Raw genomic sequence first — 5,607 nt, forward strand, 5'->3', positions numbered from 1 at the left:
TGCAGGTACTGTCAATATAACTAATATATGGGTGGCTAGGCACAAGTACATTTACCTCCAACAACCTCTCACTTAAAGGTAAATGTGTCCCTAGTGAGGAGAGAATAAGAAAAAAGTGGCAAAGTAAAAATGTACATAATTACAACAAGATGAGAAAAGGCATCATGTCATCCAACGCCCATCAACTTCCTAAGGAAGGCAAAACACTCCGTTGAGAGACTTTTAATGAGCAAGTGTGTAGGATTTTAATTAGTTGAGATCTTGATAAGCTCAATGGAATTGTGCTCCAATGACCACTCAAATAAAGTGGTAACACACCTCAATGTGCCTTGTCTTCACATGGAAGACAAGATTCTTGGCCAATTGAATAGCACTCATAGAATACGACTGTAGTCTAGGGACCACATCACTAATGCCAAGGTTTGGTCTAGCTAGAGAGCCTCCTTGCAAGCCTCAGTGGTGACTGCAACATACTCTACCTCTGTAGTAGATAGGGTCGTGCATTTTTGCATCTTGGACATCCAAGAAATGTCACATCTAGCAAAGATGAAGACATAGCCAGAGGTGACTTCCTACTATCTACATGTCCTGCATAATCAGAGTTAGTATATCCCACGACTCCTATATCATGGCCACCAGAACATATGTACATAGTTGTTATTCCCTTTAGGTACCTCATGATATCCTTGATTGCACCCCAATGCCAGCAGCGGCTAGGTGTAGCCATATATCATGCCACAACTCCCACTGCAAATGCTATGTTAGGACAAGTGGCTATCATGGCATACATCAAACTGCCCAATTTCGGGCTTCCACATCCAACAATGGGAACCTTATGCACCCCATTATTATTTCAAGAGGTTTAGCACATGATGCATTACACTAGTTCTCACCTAGCCTCCCACATGTGGTAAGGAATCCTACCTTTGTAGTTAGCCCCTGGGCCTTTCCTCAAGCATCAAGGTAGCACTAGTTGACTCTACGATTCAAGTAAGCCTCCACTTCCTTCTTCACCCTCTATGGCCCTTCACATGCAAGAGGAGAGCATGAGACTAGGCATGAGAGAGCATCCATGGGAATGGAAGAAGGCTTCACCCTTGGTCCCTCACTCCCTCTCCACACACTGCCTCTCTTTCTCTTTCTTTCTCTCTCTCTCTCCTTAGCTCACAAAAGGAAAAAAGGTATAACAAGAAGTTGGCACACACAAGAATAGCCTCTTCTTTTCATCTTCATCCCTTTTATACAAAAATTCAGGGTGAGGGTTTCCCCTTTTCCCTTGGGCACCTTTCTTGTCTTTTGGCCAAAACACTGGTCTTCTCAATCTTGCATACATGGAACCATATTCATGAGCCACATCATGTGTTACAACTTGCACGAGAGGGAACCGACTCTCACGATAGTGTCACAAAGCCAAAATAAATTATTACAATTCCCAAAATCTTCCAAGATCTTTGTAACCTTCCAACATTTTCAAAAAGTTTTCAAGATTTCAAGAGTCTTCTAAAATCCAATTAACATTTTCTCCCTTCCAAGAGGAGTGTCAGTCCCATGGCACTCTTGCCTAGATGGTGATGGTGATGGTGAAAAGTGCTAGACTAGTTTAGGAGAATATCTATTAGGATGCGAGGTGTCGCAACATTGTGCAAGAGAGTGCACTACCAGGTATTGATAATGAAGAAGAGGGCGTGGAGCTAGATGGGATGATTAATGTTGTTGGGTCTTTAAGTGCGTCTTGCTTTCCCTAAGAGTGTGCCTACCTATCTATGTAGTGCAAAGTGCTCATACTATGGAATTGAGAGGTGGGTCAAGCTCGAAGTAAGCATGAAACATTCTCCCACGCTTGAGGACCCAATTTGTGAAATGTTTTTGCTAACTCTAGGGAGATAGGTCTATCAAGTGAGCTCAAGTTGTCATGTCCTCGAGGTGCCCTGAAGTTGTTTTGGGGGAACATGCTAGAGGACAACCTCTAGGTGCATTGTATTGTGTGATGTGCTTCTATCTCTCTTGTTCTTCTTGTTCTTGTTCTTCTTCTTTAAAAAAAATAAAATAAGTAGATTAATTAGAGATGCTTTTGTTTATTTAGGGACCTAGCCTAAGTGAATAGAGTAGGCACCTTCTACTAACTAGATACTCCTTTCATGATGCACAAAGAGATAGGTCAAATTTTGGGTAGAAGGGACATGCGCAGAGGGAAAATCTATTGTCTACCATGTCATGTAGGAGCTCAACGCAATAGGAACACATGCACAAAGAGAATCCTTTCCCCCCAATATTTTTTCTTTTTACTATCCATTATTCTAACACATGGTTTTGGCCATTATTGATTGTTGTGTATTCATGGATCTTTTTGAACGTGATTTTTTTTAATTTTTCCATGTGCACCTACTTTATTCTAGTCAATATTCTGATTTGATTGGATAGCCTTCAACAACCTACCAAATTGCACATTTTTTCCTTTTTCTCCACCCCATTTTGATACACTGATTTTGTGCTATTAATTTGTGCATGTGTTTTGATGCTCATTTTTACTATTTTTCTAATGTAAATGTGTCCTCTCATCACCTAGAGCCCCAAGATAGACACCAAGAAAAATGAGGTTTCTATTGCAAGAAAATCTATCTTCTACTATCAACAACCATCTTTTTCATATTTGATATGATCTCAACAAAGAAAACAACACCATAAATAAGAAATCTTCACGCAGTTTCATAGAAGCAATTCTCCCACGACTTTAACTTTAACAAAAGTCATCATTCTCTTCATATTATTCATAGAATTCTTTGATAGACTACAAAAACACAATATAATACTAAACTTTTAATGGAAAGATATCACATATTATTCATCTTCAAAGTTTCCATAACTTTCTCTCACAATCTCTCATAGGTAGATTTGTTGTCTTGAATAGAATTCTCTCTCTCTCTCTCTCTCTCTCTCTCTCTCTCTCTCTCTCTCTCTCTCTCTCTCTCTCTCTCTCTCTCTCTCTCTCTCTCAATAGTAAATCATATCCTCACTACAATACTCAATAATCACTCACAATAACCCTCCTATGGTCGTGAATACCCCTCCCAAGAGGTGTGTCTGGTATGAAAGGTCACCAGAGCTTGTCACTTCACTTCAGTCTTATCTTGAGTCTTCAGTAGCTACTTCTTCCGCTTCCTTGAGCTCTTTTGAACTTGCATTCAACTCTTTCCATGGCTAGAAAACTTTTCCATACTAGAACTTGATCCAATAGAACACTTACAGAGGTATGCAAAACAGAACGTAACAAAAATCTAGGCTCTACAGAAGCTCAATAGAGGGTTATAGAAGATCAATAGAAAACATCCAACTCAACTAAAATCAATCAAAATCATCAAAAAACATTCAATGAGCTTTCAAAAAACCTCAATCTTCATCAGTCATTACTCCATCCTTCATACAGAAAGAAAATAGAACAAAACAAAAGCAAAATAGAAGCTAGTAGAACCAAATAGAACCTCATATCTCTACTAAAAAACATCATGACCTTATCAAAACGATTCCACCCTATCCAAAACTATCTCAAACCACTTCCAAACCATTCAATCATCATATAAAACCATCCATTTAGCCCACCAAAACAACAAAAATCAACCAAAAAACACGTCATTTCATTATTCAACATATCCCCACACTTAATAAGGGAGCATTCTCGCGACCTAAGAAAAAGAGAATACAAGTTCATCAAAGAGCTCAGCTTGATCTTCAACAATAATCTTTAGGAAACTCCATCCAATCATGATCCCAACTTATAACTTGCATCTAATAAAGAATACAATGAAAGAAAAACCCTTTATCCATTAACACATCTTATGATCAACAAAAAATTATGACAAACTCATAAAGGATATAAGAGGTTGCTTATGTCCATCAATCAGCTAGAATCACGAGCCACCATTCATCAACTTCTCAATCACGTCCTTCTTCATCTTCAACTCCACGCAAGAGAAGGATACACCACACATACATCACAGAACATACACAAAACTCATATAAATACAATACTAGGTAGTCTGAATGACACATGCCAAAAAAAAAAAGGAGAGCAAAGAAAAAAAATCATTAAGAAAATATGATACAACAAAGAAAAGGCTTCACTTCGAAGCATGACAAAGATGTTTCTTTTTAAATTGCATGTTAATCTTGAGACGCTCCAAAGCTTTGTAACTCTCATCTACAAAATACTGAGGTACATTCTAGAGGAATGGTGAACAACACATCCTTTTCAGCAAGATAATGAACCTGGTAGAAAAAGCCTGTGCAAAGTAATATAGGACATCCATTTGAGCAACAGTCACGTCCACATTTGGATTTGTGATCAACTATGGGATACTCTTCTGAGTATTCAAATGAGATTACTGATGCATGAAAGCAAGATACAAACAAAAGTGAGTAGCAAGGTGTACAGAGCTATCCTTAGAATGATCATACACCAAACAAAATGAAGATAAGAAGTCAAACATATAGCAAATGTTTTCCAAGACCTTGGAATAAGAGGTAAGATCCTATTAAAGAATCATGCAATGCCCATTGCCTTTGACGAAGAATGTCACTATCATATCCAAGTGTATCCAACACTGATTGGGGAGGAAGGTTAATATAATCAAATGGAGATGGTAATGGAATAAGAGGGGAACATTGCAAAGGTGGATAAGACAAATCATAAAATAAAGGTAAGTAAAGGGATAAGGAAGATGGAAAAGACGGAGAATTCATCAAAAACGTTTGAAGGGATTTCACTGAGAAAAGATAAGGAAGAGGAGGAACTATAGGAGGAGGTTTAGAAGGGGTAGGAGACAATGTAGGATCAGCAATAAAAGGACAGATACTAAAAATAGGAATATGAGGGGATCTAGAAGGAGTGAAGGATAAAAGAGGAATAGAATTAGAACTAGAAGAAAGAAGAGAAACATACAAAGGGAAGCGATAGGACATGAGAGAATAGGAAAGAAGATCAACAGGATCCAACGAGTAAATAGAACAATGAAAATTAAGGGCCTAGAAAAAGGAATCAATAAATAATGGAAGATCAGCCATATAGCTCAACAATTGATTTTGCAATGGCTGGATATCAAACTTATGAAAGACACCATAAACGATGAGGTTCTAAAGCATCATCCTCCAAAGGTGGATACCACGGATGCCCTTTACACCAATGGCACCAATTCATCATAGCGAGTAAAGTCATCTTGCACATAGTTCATTTGTTGCTGAAGGCATTCTACCTTAGCAAAAAACCCATCACATAGCTTAGCCTTCTGCTGCAACTAATCAAGCTCCTCTTTAGAAGATAAGACAAAAGAAACTATAGGAGCTAGAAGAGGAATAGAGAGAGTAGCAATTTTCTAGTTAAACTCTTCAATAAGCTTCTTCTGGGATTCAACTGTGTCTTGGGAATGTTGCAATTGACCCTCACAAGTACCCAACTTACAAGCTGACTCTATCATGTCCCCAAGAGCTATATTATTTTCTTTAGTTAAAGACACATTCTTAGCTTCCAAGATAGCTACTTTAGTTTCTAACTCTTTGTTTTGGGCTTTCTAGGAATCCATCAAAGCTGTAGTTTCAGTCATCTGTGTATGAATG

This window comes from Lygodium microphyllum, chromosome 25 (assembly GCF_053477565.2).
Source record: "Lygodium microphyllum isolate KBCC chromosome 25, Lygodium_microphyllum_v1.1.10, whole genome shotgun sequence".
Classification (NCBI taxonomy): domain Eukaryota; kingdom Viridiplantae; phylum Streptophyta; class Polypodiopsida; order Schizaeales; family Lygodiaceae; genus Lygodium; species Lygodium microphyllum.